At 29.8% G+C, this 16,309-nt stretch overlaps 1 protein-coding gene across 1 annotated transcript in view; it reads right to left on the bottom strand.

Moving 5' to 3' along the window:
- The window catches only part of LOC125848016 (ubiquitin-conjugating enzyme E2 2-like), a 125,201-nt gene that overhangs the window by 33,392 nt on the left and 75,500 nt on the right, over window positions 1–16,309 (bottom strand). The window lies entirely within an intron of this gene.

The following is a 16,309-nucleotide window of genomic DNA, read 5'->3' as shown; positions in this document are numbered from 1 at the left end:
CTAAGAAATTAAATACGTAATAAAATGAATTAATTTCTTATCTAGGGGCTACTAAATCCACTTGAAATAATTTGGTATATATGCATGTGTCTTTTCAACTTGATAAATTTGGACAAAACTACATCCAAATGATATCAAATTGCTATATAATTAAAGAGTGAAATGAAAAGTATTTGCCCATAGGACAAAAATATGACCTGAAAGTTGAAATGGTATTATTTTCACAATTATCTCTAATGAGTTTACTTGATTACAAATAAGGTTCAACCAAAGTAGAAGCAGAAGTATATATGGAATTTCCAATTTAGCCTGATTAGTAATTATGCGTCGAAATGCTTGAAAATTGAAATTATCTATCTTTAATATTAAAGAATTGGCTTGAGAGGAACACAAACACAATTTAAACACAAATGACAAGTTCTATGTATACTTGTAGACTGTAGTATATGTAATTTGAACGAAAACATTCTTCATGATGCACAATTGATCACGGCGTGACGTGAATTTAAGTGCCCAAAATGTAAACACACTTAAGTTGAAAAAATAATTGGTAGTTTCATTTTTGGAAATTATCTTATATATATATCGATCAAAATGTAAAACACATGTTTGACTTGACATAAAAAGGATATGTAATATTTGAAAAGACAGAACAAGTAAAGATACAACCGAAGCTAGGTGGGGTTCGTCAATACGGACGAATATAATAGCTTTTTTAATATTTTATATTTGTACTAGAAAATAAATAAATAAATAAATAAATATATATATATATATATATATATATATATAGACTTATGAATCCCTAACAAAACTGATTGATAACTTAATAGTAATGTTTTCCATGCTAGAGTTGTGGGTTTGAATACCACTATCAATAAAGCAAAAACTCTTCTAAAAAAAATTTAGAACCCCGAAACTTTTAATGCCGGCTCTGTCAACAATATTGGACTAAAAGTGATACTCAAATTAGACACGTCGATCCTGCAGATATTCAAAATATTAAACTATAATTCTTTTTCTGAATTGGGAGAATATATTCATTATTACTCCTTGTCCACATCTGATTTCTTGTTTTAAACTTTCTTTGGCTGAATTGAGAAAAAAGTTAGGAAGTAATAAAACGTAACTATGACCAATGAATTAGAAGAAAAGAAGATATAATAATAATAATATAGTCAGTGTAATATCATCCAATAAGTAAAGTTTAAGGAGGATAAGTGTACTTCCAAAATAGAGAATTGTTTTTGATAAATTTTTGATTTAAGAAAAACACATAAAAGCATATCGAAAATGAAATAACTAAATGACACATAAATAATATAGGAAATAATATTGTTGACATTGTTCCGTTGGAAAAATATGCATATATATTGCGTGCTTTCACACACACGGATCAACAATATAAGTGTACGTACAATATTAATAATTGATTGCAACAATCTTCTCCAACATACTACACACATGCCCAGTAACGTGTTTTTAGCAAATAACATAAGTAAAAGATCGATAAAATTAGTTTATGAAAATATAATTGTAATGCGTTAATGACTGATGCATTTACCAACTCAATAGATCACCCTAACCTTAAGGTATTAATCTTATGCATTTGAGTGCCTTATTAATTGATCCATAAGTTCCAAAAATATTTCGTGTTAAATTAAAATTTATTTCAACCTGTATATTTTTTCATTTAAGTAAATAATATGAAATCATTTATTACATTTATTTTACTATTTCAATTAAGACAGTCTTATATTGACTGAGATGTTTTTTTTAAAAAAGATACAGTAAAAGAGTTTAGAGTATTTTATGTGATATTAATAACCTCCACTGGCCAGAATAAAATAACTTCGCTTACCAATAAGGATTGTGATAGAGTGATAAGTATTTCTTCATTCTTAATTAGAGATCTCAAATTTGAATTCTCTTGGATACAAAATCATCTTTGTTTGGAAGCGCTTTAACCACCACAATGTGGAACTTTCCAGCACGAATCCGAATTTAGTCGGCTCTATTATAAATATCGGACACTAAATCAAAACCAAAAAAAAAATAATTTTGCTCATGAATAAACTTAAATGGATTGTACGGAATTACTTTTTCTTAATTTTTCTTCTACATTCAATTACTCCCTCTTGTCTAAGTGTACGTATTGTTTGGATTCTTTTTCTTTCATAGTTCAAAATAGGTGAATTGTTTAAAGTTTAAGAAAATTCTCAATAATTTTCTTTTATATTTACCATTAATTTAATGAGATTCTTAACTACTTACATTTTATAGGAGACTAGTCTGAGAATAATCAAAAGGACAAAATAAAAAATACTAATATTCATTCGTGTCCTAAAATATATTTTTTAAGGGGTATGACATACCCAACAATCACTCTGTTACGTTTCTGATCTCTCTCTTGTCCCACATTCAAAATCCCACAGTACAGTACAGTACTGTACGCCCTTGGTTTATAATCCATAGCTTCAGAAAAGGTTTCTCAGAAGCAAAGTCATTGCAATTTGGTAACATTATCGATCTCAGCTGCTTCTAGTAAGAGCCAAAATATGATCATGAAATTAATATATTTGAACAGATCAATAATTTGTTTATTTATGAGAAACTTACATAAATCAATTATCAAATACAACTATTCATTCAATATTTGTGTTTCGACTCTAATGATACCATTATGAAATGCGCCTCTTCTTTCGTCATGAATGTAAGAAAATTAAAGATGGTTTTATAGAGATATTTTTAGTATTTGTTGCATCTAAGAAATATGTAGATATTCTAGATAATTAGATATTTATAGTAAAGTATAGAAATATCTAGATTCGTGTTACATAGTTAGAAGATAAGGATATCTAGATATTTCTTGTAGATGTATCTAACATTTCTAGAAGCATCCCTATACAAGTATAAATAGGGGTGGCATTAGGTAATTGTAATAAACTCAAGAACAATCCAAATCAAAGAGTTTTGTTCCATAACAAAGTTCTCTTATCTAAAACGGAAAAGGATCAAAATTGCTCCTGAACTATGCGAAATAGACCACTTATACGCTTCGTTATATTTTGGGATAAAAAATGTCTCTGCCGTTATCCTAAGAGACCACAAATACCCTCAAGAGTAAACACTCCAAATTTTTAGTGACATGGCAAGCCACGTGAGACTAATCCCTCCACCTAAGCGTTGCCAACTAAGATTCACTACAAAAGAACTAGACATTTAGCGGCGACAATAATCACTACAATTTATACTACTGTAGATCCTCACACTTACTGTTCAAGTACTTGTATAAGTAGATAATTTACAGTAGTATAACCAACTTAACCAACTACTCTAACAAACTAACTAACTATGTGACTACAAGTTGTAATTCATTCATTCTGAACTAGTAATCTGAAATTCTCAATTACTTCTCTCTAAATTCAATAGACATCTTCTCACATGCGGAGCCCACCCTACAAGCGCATTATCACTGCTTTGCTAAACTGCCAACTACGCCTTAAGGATGACCCACCCTTATCGAAGGGGTGTCAATTGACACGCCTTCATCGAAATTACATTATATTAGAGGTCAAATTTTGATTTACTCTATATATATAAACGAATTGACACCTCTTAATACAAGTTAAATGTTTAGTATAGTGATTAAGGTGTTTTGTGAATTGTTTTTGAGGTCAGTGTGTTCTAAATTAAACGAGGACGCTAGCTACCATTGTCATAAGGAATTTTCTTGAGAAGCGTGAAGGCAAACGTGCTGCAATGTGTCACCCATCTCTGTTCATTACGATATAAGGATCATATAGTAGTATATCTTATGTTCTTTCTTCCAAGTGGAGGCCCATGCTTCTTCTTGACATGCCTGCACAATTGGATAAAGTTTCTTTTTAGAAAAAAATAAATTCTATTACATTCAGAGGCGAATCCAGGATTTTAAGAAGACGGGTGCACCATTGCTTTAAAGATAAGATAAAAAAAAATTTATAATAACAATAACTAAGCGAGCAATACATAAAAATTACATCACCACAAAAAATATCATCAGTTTACAATTGTACTCGACGAGACTTCATATTTTGAAAACGATCTATAATAGCATCATTACTTACATTTTCAAATATCTTCCGCTCTATCTTACAAACTAAACATCCATTCAAAAATTCTTCACCAATGCTATTACGTAGATCATTTTTGATGAGCTTCATTGAGGAGAATGCTCTTTCCACACTTGCCGTAGCAACAGGCAAAATCAAAGCCAACTTTACAAGCAAATAAACAAGAGAAAGCAAGTTATTTACTTACAACTATCCACAGTGATCATGGTGGTGAATTTGTGAATAAGTCTTTGAAGAATTCTGTGCTCAAAATGCGTTCACTCAAAATTTCTCTTCTCCTAGATCACCTCAGCAAAACGGAGTAGTAGAAAGGAAAAATCGTTCTTTACAAGATACAACAAGAACCATGCTACTCGATCGAAATCTCCCGGACCACTTTTGGGCAGAAGTTGTAAGTACTGCTTGTCACATTCTTAACAAGTGTCTCATCAGGCCTATACTGAAGAAGACGCTTTATGAACTCTGGAGAGGAAAGAAACCAAACATCAGTTACTTTCATCCTTTTGGTTGTAAGTGTTTTATCCAAAATAACGGTAAGAATAATCTTGGTAAATTTGATCCAAGAAGTGATGAAGGTATTTTCCTAGGCTATGCACCGTCTAGCAGGGCTTTTTGAGTTTTTAATAAAAAAACCTTAAATGTTGAAGAATCTGTACATGTGGTATTTGGTGATACTAATCCAAGACTGTAGGAAATAGAAGTTGGTGATGATGAAACTGCATCATTCAATCAATCTGAAGCCATCTCAGAAGTCATTACTGAAACTAATACTGAAGAGCTAGCTACTGCAGAGGTGGAGTTGACTACTCCAGTTGACAAAACTCATATCCCCAGGGAATGGAGACATAATGCAAGCTATCCTGAAAACTTCATTCTGGGAAGCAAGCCTCTTTGGCCCTTGTATCTCAAATGGAACCAAAACGAATAAATAAAGCTATGGAAGATGAATCCTGGATACAAGCAATGAAATAAGAGCTTGATCAATTCGAAAAAAATCAAGTATGGACTCTTATTGAAAGACCAAAAAATTGCTCAGTTATCGAAACAAAATGGGGATTTCGTTTTAAAATTCGTTGATTCTGAAAATCAGTTAGCTGATATTTTTACAAAACCCCTGCTTGAAGAAAGATTTTGCTTCCTTAGAAATTGTCTTGGTATTACTGTTTTTTCTAAATAATTGTTCTTATTTTTACTTGCTTTTATTATTAATCCTTATTTTTTACTCTATTTATGGCCAGCTTTGATCTCCGTTCCTTTTTAACTTCCTAGACTATTCCTTTTCTGCAAAACCCCTCTCTTCAAGCACATCTATCTTTTCCTTTTTAGACCCCGCTTCATTTTCCCTGCTCCTCTTTTATATTTGTCGCCTCTTCTCCCCTGTTCTTCATTACCCTTCTTTCTCTTCTCTCACTATGACCCGCACTAGATCAGTGGCTTCTTTGAAAAATGTTTCGACCTCTCCCTTTAGTTCATTTGAAATCTGCTTTCTCTCTTCTGATTCTTCAGAAGTTGAGTCTGTAGGTCCTTCTTCCTCGACTAAAAAGCGTCCATCTATTACAAAGAAGAAAGTCTCCAAGAAAGCCCGCTTTGCCTTCCCTGACTCCTTTACTGACGAGGACTCTCTGCGTTTTTGGGGACTAGAGCATAAAAGACAATTTGTGTCTTTCTCCAAGTGTCCCATTGTACCTGGAAGGGTGGTCAATCTGTAGCAGTTGGAAGCATCTCATTGCGCTGTAAGTACGTTTTTTCGTGCTCTGAAACTATCTTTGTTACTTCATCTTTGTGGTCTTGAGTTCTATGAAGAACCTGTTCGTCTATTTTATGCAAATCTTCGGGTATCTGCTGATAGTGGTGAATGAGAGACTCTTGTGTTGGGTAATCGCATTGTATTGAATGATTCCTTGTTTAAAAATGTGTTTGGATATGATTTTTCTGGTGATATCCCCTTCATGCATGGCAATCTGTGGCCCAAAAACTTTGAAATCTCTTTGGAAAATGCAAAATTGTTTGTTTCTGAAACTGGTGCAAAAATTACTAACTTTGGACCCCTGTCTCTTGGTTTTGAGAATCGTATTCTTGCCCATATAGTCGCTACTACTCTAATTCCATGGAAGGGATCTCTTAGCAACATCTCCAACAGAGATGTGTATGTTGTTTATTGTCTGTTGAAAAAGCTTCGTAATAATTGGGCACTCTGGTTTCGTGAATATATGGTGGAGATCCTTGAGGATACTAATTCCTCCTTTAGTCTGCCTTATAGGCTGTTGATATCCCGCATCATAGTTGACTCGCTGGTGGATCTATCACCTTTTCGACCTTCTCTTATTGACGCTACTTATGATACATGTACGTTCTCTAGCATGGGATATGTTCTGATAAATAATAAGTGGTATAAGAAGGAGTCCGTTCAACAACGAGTTGATGCACCTAAGGTGACTCGCATCTCAGCAGACTCAGCTGCTCTGCTTCTATAAGAGGGACAATGATTCCAGCACTGATGTTGGCAAACTTCGTCTAGAAATAGAAGGACTTAAAAAACAGGCTATTTGCTTTGTAAACACCATCCTCAAAGAAGTTAACTCCATTAAGATTAGAGCTGACTCAGCCCACAGTGAGTTAGCTGTGACAGTGCGCACTTCTTACTCCAACTTCTCCAAGAATGTTGAGCGCACTTATGACTCTTTCTGCAGGAATGTGCTCAACACCCTCAAGTACTTCTTTGTCATGGCCGTTAGTTGGTAACTTTTGCTATGTTCTGTTAAGACTGTGTTTGTGGAGCCTTGACTTCGCTTTCTTTTGTTTTTGGACTGTATTATTGGGGTGCCTACCCCAACACTCGTTCTCTGTATATATGCTTTTGTATGGAATTCTCTGCTTGTGTCTCTTTTATGCAGTGTTTTCCTTTGTTATTATGCCAAAAGGGGAGACATACTTGACTCACAATAACATCGCACAAAGCAAAGGGGAGCACACATTCCGGGGGAGACGTATACCTACCAATACAGGGAAGTAAAATTAAATGCCTACCGATAAAGTTGTCATTATCAAAAAGAGGGAGATTGTTAACTTAATGTATTTTGAATAATGACAAGAAATCAAGGAAAGCAAAATATCCGGATGTCTACAAAAGAAGGCAATAAGATAAATCAACAGAGTGATTCTAGCAGAAGTTCTGGAGATCATACAACCTTCATCAAAGGAGGATAAATGGATACTACATCAATCAGATATCCATTTATCAGAAGCCAAAAAGGAAATGACAATCAAGATGACAAGGCAAATCAATTTGAGTCAATCAAATTACAAATCACTTGAAGCCAAACTAGAAAACAAAATAGACATCAACTCAAGATGGCAAGAAATATCAATAAAAGATCAACTCACTGATCCCTAAAGATCACTGGGATTCAAAGGAATTTTGCACAAGTCTTCAACCAATTTCTGATTCAAGGCAGAACCAAAATTGGTATCTCAAATCAAGGTCTCAATCAAGGAATCATTACAAATCCTTGATTGAAGGAAACTCCCTTCGGTTTTCTTATTAGAGCAAAAGTCACCTCATCACTCAACCTATAAATGAAGAACTGGACAGACGACAAAATTACGCAACTTCACTTGAACTTATAATTATAATTTTCTTTCATCTTTCATAAAGCTTTGTACACGTGAGTGAACAATTGTAAAAGAAAAGAGAAGGAAAGATTATGAGTGTAGGTTATACAAGTAGAGGTAGTGTCAACATAGAAACTTTGATTTGCATATGAGACAGGACTTGACGATTGCACCTCCTGTACAAACAAGTTCGCAACAAGCTCTAAAGGAAACACTTGTAACCCAAGGGGACTGGACTAGGCACCACATCGGTGATCCGAACTAATATAAAAACATCTCGTGTCATTTTACTAATCAGTATCTTATCTCGTTTTATATTGTGGAACTAACTTGCAGGTGAGTCGACTACTTCTCACAGGAAGTCGACTGAAGGAATTTTAATTCACCCCCCCCCCCTTGAATTTCATGTTTTAACTGCTTATGTATGTTTCACTTATTTGGAATAGTCGTGTGATCCTACCAGTATACTGTGGTTGTGGATTGATACTTCACTTGCTCTTTCTTTGTTGAGTACAAGACATCTTCAGGCGGCTACTGACAGACCTCGCTTAGGAGATCAGTGATTGACATCGAATTCAAGGGTGAGCCAGTTCTTCCAGGCTGCCATGAGTTCTCGTTATGTTTAGTCCATTTCTATTCGAACTTAAATTAGTACTTTAGATATTCTTATGTTTAGTTTGGGTTGTACCCATTTTCCTTAGACTGGTTGATCTTTAGTTGTTTTCGTACATTGACTTTCAGATTCTAGGGGTGTTTTCTGCAATATTTTAGTAAATGTTTGTTAGACCTCCGGAGTTTATGGGAACTCCACTTTATTTTTGCATTTAAACATGTTTTTGTATCTTTAAATGTCTAGTTTTTGGGTTAGCTGATTCGTGTTAATGGTTCTCCCACCGGAGGGTTAGTGTGGGTGTCAATCACGACAGTTTGGGTCATGCATAATGGGAATGACATAACTTTTAGGAATCATTTTTCTTATGTGGGAAAATTATACTTATTTATTTATTTATTAATAATATTATTATTTACCATATATTCATCTTTTTTATCATTTTATATTTTTAATATTGAACTCTCTCCTTAAAAACTTATTGAGTTACTATTGATTACAAGTTACAAAAGAACAAAATCTGCATCTTAGTGTCTTCTTCAAAATTTCAAGAATGGAACAATCATTATGTTGAAGGAACACAACACTATTTCAATATCTTTATATCAACTTATCAAATTCTTGAGCCAGATGTTATTATTCTAATTGTATTTTATAGTTTTTCTTGATAATTTGTAATTATTGATATTCTTAGTTCATAAGTATATATATTCTTGTTTTAGTTATTATTAGAACTTATTCAATTAAAATATGTCAAATAGAAAATATGATTTTGATCTTACAAAAAAAGAGAAAAAGAGAAAACTTGAAGAATTAAATAAATCCCAAAAAAGATCACTTGATAGATTTTTAACAAATAATAAATCTTGAATCGAAAAATCTGGGGGATATTTTTGAAATGAACAAATCACTAATAGAGTTGAGTTAGATGATAATAACATTCAAGAATAAAATCTAGAAGAAGTTGGTGAAAAATGTGACACAGTTCTTGATAATCAAGAACTCCTAAATAATTTAAATTGTTGCATCCCTAAAAATAAATGCGACAATTTTTTTTTTTTTTAAAAAACCTGAATAAATAAAGAAAAATTAGGACCCATGATTAAAGTTTGGCTTTAGGCCCTCAATCTTATTGAGTCGGTCCTGATCATAATACCTCTAAATTTATGTTTGAACAACATCTTCAACTACAATCTTGCTATTAGAAGAAAAAATATATGTTACCAACATGGGTTCCGGTGCACTGGTGGGAGTGTTTAACCCTTAACCAGAGGTCTCGGGTTTGAGCCCTGGGTATAGAGAAAATCATGTTGGGAGCGCCACCCCCGAATGGATCATGCAGAGCGTGATCCAAATTTAGTCGAAACTCCAATGTGGGCTCCAAACAGTGGGTGGGAAACCAAAAAAGAAAAAAGAAAAAATATATGTATACTAGATAACTGAAGGCCCCTATACGAGCCCAATATAATTAGTTACAAATTTAATATCAAATTTTTATAGAGAAATTTTAAGTGTTTACTATTATTTTTTTTAAAAAAAAAATGTTAACAAAAATATTAAATCAAATTTGATCAATATTTTTCCTCAATCAAACTTTTAGCATAAATATAATAACGTAATAATGTAGATTAATTTGAAAACAAATTTCAGGTATTGTCGGTATTAATTATGGGAATATTTTTTATTTTGGAAATACTCATGATTTAAATTTAATTTTCTATTTACTATCGCATACTGATATAAATTTATAGATTTTAAAAATAATTTATTTGTTATCTTAAATTTTTATATATTATTTTCTTAAATGCCTATATTTTTAATTTACTGTTCACAAGTAAAAATTAGAATTAAGAAGCGCATGTCATTATTACATGAAGTTCAACGTGTAATTTATCTTAAATAATAACAGAAAAATGATTAGTAATTAGTATGACACACTATTTTCTTTATATTCTTTTCTCAGATAGAATGATATATAGTTAATATTTTTTCCAGAATTCATATCAATTTATATTTTCTTCGTCATAATTAATTTGTCTTACCTTTTTAAAAATATTTTATATATTTAAAATTTATGTAAAATATGTATAAATCACAATAATTAGAAATTTATAATATTTAGATGACATAAAAAAATTAGGTTGACTCTCAAAATTCTATCAGTAACACATAAACTAAGACACACAAAATAACATATATTATTTGAAATGATGTAAAAATACTATAAATCACAATAATTAACAATTTAAGATATTTTTAAAACATATAATAAATTTGGTTGACTCTCAAAATTCTATTAATGTCTCATAAATTAGGACAGAGAAAGTAACATAAATTATTTAAAAATGACATAAAAAATTACTATAAATCACAATAATTAACAACTTAAATATTTAAGAGACATATAATAATTTTGATTGACTTTCAAAATTTGATCAGTGCATAAGATGAAGTAACATACATTATTGAAACTGATGTAAATAATATTGTAAATCATAATAATTAACAACTTAAAAATTAAAAAGATATACAATACAATAATTAACAACTTTTAATATTTAAAACAATTAAAAATTGACCGACTCTCCAAATTATATTTATCTCTCTCTCTCTCTCTCTCTGTCTCTCTCTCTCTCACACACACACACATATATATATTATGTTATGTTTTTGCTAATACGGAATGTTGTGTCTAGTGTATATATTTATATATATAATAGCCTTTTATATGAAATTAATTGTTTTTCGCAAATATGATGAATATAAATTATTTATGAATTTGAGAAGGAATAAAAAAATACAACAATTAAGTAGATTGGATGTTACACTACTTAAAGAAAAAGAAAAAAGGTACTCTATATGATTTTTGAATGTTACTATTAACTTATTAGTATATTAAAAAAAGTGAAAATTTCATATATGACATATATTATATTAATATTTTCAAGTTATAGCAGTAGATTTAAACTTTCAAGTTATAACATTAAAAATTTCAGGTTCTAATAATTTATGAAAAAAAAGTTGTTTTTAATAATTGAAAACATTTGTTTTTTTTAAAAAAAGATAAAAAAACAAGGATAAAAACAATTTTGAAGGCAAAAAGGTAAAAAACATAAATAAGGGTGTTAATTTAATTTGAATTGAGTGTAGATAATTACTAATTAGCACGAATTAAGGAATTCAAATTAATTAAGAATAGTTTCCTTAATTCACTCAAATTAGTTAAACTTAATTAAAAATTCTTACTTTATCCTTTTTTTTTGTTCAACGTTTCTCTCTTTTCAATTTTCTGCCAAAAATCTTCTCACTGTCGAGTAATTGAAGTTTTTTTTTCTTTGAAAAATCTTTATTTTGTTGTGATGGACAACCACGTATCAATATTAATTAAATATGGTGAAAGATGGGATCCTTCAGGTTAGTATTTATTATTGTTTAGTGATTGGTCAAATTTTATTTTTGTTAATTTTTGTTCATAATACGTTTTTGTTAATTTTGTTCATAATACGTTTTGGTAAGTTTTTTTTTGGTTGCTTGATTAATTTGTATACTGTCAAAATCATGATTTCGTGAGAAATAGGCGCAATATATGAAAGATTTGAGTATAAATGTATAAAATATAAATAGTTTTATCGTTGTAGATTAAGTAGGTATAGTAAAATTGTAATATTGATTACTGTTTTCTTTTTTCGAAAATATAAATTAAATGTAAAATGTTGAATGAATTTGGTAGTATACATGTAATGAAATTGGTATGAAAGTGTGTTCACTAATGTGTAAAAAAGTTATTTAGATTTTTGAAGAAATGTACGAAAAGTGTTTTAATTTGGTATGAAATTTGAAATTTTATTGATTATATATGTTTTGTCATTTGTGTATAAATTTGTGTGAGAGTAATGAATTATTTGATATGAGAAATGTATAAGTTTGGTATGGGATGATTGTTGTTTGAAATGTTTATTAAGTGAGTATGAAATATGAAATATTATTTTTTGTATGAAATTTATTTTGTAGTGTATTGTCTGAATGATATTTGTATGAAAAAATAATGACGAGTGTGTATAATTTTGTTGTTATTATAATTAATTTATGATGGAACAGGAAAATATGCAATTCAAAAAGTGTCGGAGCATAAATTGATACAAAAAAATATTGTTTTAGTGCGTATTATCATATTATATATAGTTTTGTAAAGTTTTTTGTACTTTTGTATCATGTAATACTAACACAATAATTTATGATGGAACAGGAAAATATGCAATTCAAAAAGTGTCGGAACATAAATTATTGTCGTCTGGTTCAAAAAGAATTGTAGGGAGACCACAACATGAACGTTGGAAAGGATTTGCTGATATGAAATGCAAGAGGTCTAAGGTTACGTGCAGTACATGTCGTCGGGAGGGACACAACAAGAAGACATGTTCAAATTTCCTTGCTGAAAAAAAAAAGACATATTTATTTTTATTTTGTTTTGGTTGTTTTAATGTGACAAACTCATGTTTTGATTTATTTGTCTTTTAAGTTAATGAATTATAATTTCAGATAATTTATTATAATGTGTACTAGTTAATCATTTGTGTATTAAGTGTTTTTCAAATGTATAGTAAAACTAGATAATGATGGTATGCAATTGATATCAACTGAAAATTCAAATCTTAGTATGAAATTGGTATACATTTGGTATCCAACTGATGTCCCAGCGATAAAATTGAAAAAGAAACTTGTAATTGAGATTTCAACTGAAATAACCAATCTAAAACTAGTTAATTTTGCATCTAATTTGTATACATTTGGTATCGAATTGATATCCCATTGAAAAAATTGAAAAAAGGGCATGTAATTGAGATTTCAACCGAATTAGACAACCTAAAACTAGTTAATTTTATGCCCAATTGGTATACATTTGGTATCTAATTGATATCCAATTGAAAAAATTGAATAAAACATGTAATTTAGATTTCAACTAAATTAGTCAACCTAAAACTAGTTAATTTGTACCTAATTGGTGTACACTTGGTATCAAACTGATATCCCATTGGAAAAATTGAATAAAACATGTAATTGAGATTTCAACTAAATTGGTCAACCTAAAACTAGTTAATTTGTACCCAATTGGTGTACACTTGGTATCGAACTGATATCCCATTGAAAAAATTGAAAAAAACATGTAATTGAGATCTCAAATGAATTTGCTAGCCTACCAACAATATGCATGTTTCATTCCGATACCAACTTCATTTTATAAGTAGTTATAAATTAATTATTTCACATAATTTATACAAAAATTAAATCAATTTCATATCAACATTCATACACTATATATAAAATTCAGTCCAGACCAATATTATTCATGTTTCATTCCATATTCATGTACATAAATTTTAATAAAACAATATACCATATTTGAAAAAAAATTCACACCAATATTATTCAAACATCATACCAGATTACATGTGCACTGTGACATTTAACAAACGACACTAAAATCAACTAGTTGGGCTACTGATATCAAACAAATTTCATACCAATATCAAATAATACTTCATACCAGTTGAATACCAACATTCCATCACATTTCATACAATATTCATATATCATATATTAATGTCATATTCATACAAATATTATTCAAATTTCGTACAGTTTTCACATCAATATAAGTTTCGTAACAACAATAGTCATAATACAATATTTTTAACACAAAAAATACTAAATTGAATAATTCAAAAATAAATTAAATAAAATACTTATCCTAACACTTTTTAGCCATTTTTTGAAATTGGGATTTCTGAGTCCTCTTTCCTTGTTGTTCTTCTTGTTGATTGGTTTTGAAGATTGACCAATTTCGACATCTGTTGCTTTTTTTTTTCTTTTTAATCTCACTTACGAAATCTGAATCTGAATTTGAAACAAAATGAGTAGCTTCTATAATTTTCACCTTCCCCTTTTTTCCCTTTTGATTTGCATGACTAACTGTTTTCTTTGCTTGACTAATCTTCGACTGAGAAGAAGCATCTTTTATCGAAATTTCATTATTTGTTGGCATTGCAGCACTTATCTCTAGTTCAAGAGCAGAAACCTTGGCCAACGCCTCTTCTCAAGTTGCCTGCTACCGACAACAAAAGAGTTGATAGAGAGAACAAAATAATAGAAAGAAAAAATCAGAATTCATATCTGACATTCTTTCTTGCACATATAATTTTTAAAACATGTGCTAATTTTAAAACAAATACGTATCCACTTCTAGTGGGGCACAAGTAAGCATTCGCTTCTTCCAATTATCAAACATAACAAAAAAATCATACTATGTTATCTTATTTTTTCCCTTCCACATCCATGGGGCTCAATCGTGAGTTCTGCTAATTTTCTTTTTTAATGAAGAAGACGAACGTTGAAGATGGTGAGAGAAAAAAAATTAGTTCTATGTAAAAGAGGAACGTGGGGGTGGGGGTGTGAAAATTGAAAAAAAAATCTCTAAAATGGTGTAAGAGTTAATGACAATTGATTCTCTATTAATGTTATCCCTAAAATGGTGTAAGAGATAATGATAATTGATTATCTTATTTCTCTTACTTATTAATTGTAAGGTAATTATAAAAATAATAATTAATTAATTAAATCAAATAAATTAAATTATAGATTAAAATTAATCTGTTAATACTTGTAATTAAACTGTTATAAGTAGTAATATATAAAAAGTACATTTAAAGGCTGTAATATTAAGCCTTAAATAGATATGTGGGGTGAATTTTCCTTAAAAAAAAGTAAGAAAACTACTGTGATAACTTTGAAGATAATAATGGGCCATATATTTATAGAAGTCTATGTGATTTGTTTTACTCTTCCAACGTGTGGATAGCCATGTGGCCTCAATAATATGCTAGAATTTGGGTGGTTTTTCTGGAATTTGGTACTTCCATGCACGAAGTATAATTGCTATTAAATTATACATTTTATTTATTTACGGATTTGTCCTTGATCGTCCTTTTCTTCATGTTTCTATATAATAAATAATAGGAGTAATAGAAAAATGTACGTCTACTGTTAATTAAAATCTTTACCTCATATGAAAAATTACAAAAAAATTGAATTTAAGAAAATCTTTTATTTGATTTTGAAGAAAATTAAAAGTAATCTTGCTAAATTAACGGAGTCGCAACGTTTGAATGAAATATACCGATAATTTGCTATTTAAATAAGTACTACTTTAACTTTACTAACATAGAATTTTTCAGACTGATTTTACATTAGAAAATGGAAAATTCAAGTGAAGCATCGAATTAAGCAACATCAAGTACACGCGTCCAATATAACACGCTTAAGTTATTGACTAGAAATACACATAAAACCGTCTACTTTTTGTCACATGAAATAGTACTCCTACTATCCAACAATATTTATTTAATATTCACTTTACTTACTTCTTAAAGAATTATAAATTGAAAAATAATTTCAATATATCATATTTTGAATATAATAAATATAATATCTTAAAATATATATTATAATTAATAATAAGGATAAATTTAGCAATTAAATATAAAATTATTCATTAATTTCATAAAATTGACAAATATTGTTGAACATCTCAAAATAGTATAGTGGACAACTACTCCATCCATTCCTATTTGTCCAATTTTCCTTTTTCACTTGTCTATTTTGACAAATTAAGAAAGAACAATTTTTTCCCTGTTATGCCATCGATTAATTAATTTGAAAAAGATAGAACTTCTTGAAAATTTTAAATTTTTATTTTTCTCTACTTTATAATTAATAGGAATAAATTATTAAACCCATTGTGTCAAATATTATATTTTTAATAAATATATTAATTTAAAAGCAGATAAGTAATTAGAACCGAGGGAATATTGTTGAAGGGAGGGAGTAAAAATCTTGATATTTGTTCACATGATGAAATAGTTCACCCATTTCCCATTATATATAGACCACCTATTTCTTCATTTTTAAAGTAAAA

The sequence above is a fragment of the Solanum stenotomum genome, chromosome 12 (genome assembly GCF_019186545.1).
Source record: "Solanum stenotomum isolate F172 chromosome 12, ASM1918654v1, whole genome shotgun sequence".
In the NCBI taxonomy this organism is placed as follows: Eukaryota; Viridiplantae; Streptophyta; class Magnoliopsida; order Solanales; family Solanaceae; genus Solanum; species Solanum stenotomum.
This window is presented reverse-complemented; position numbering and strand designations above follow the sequence as displayed.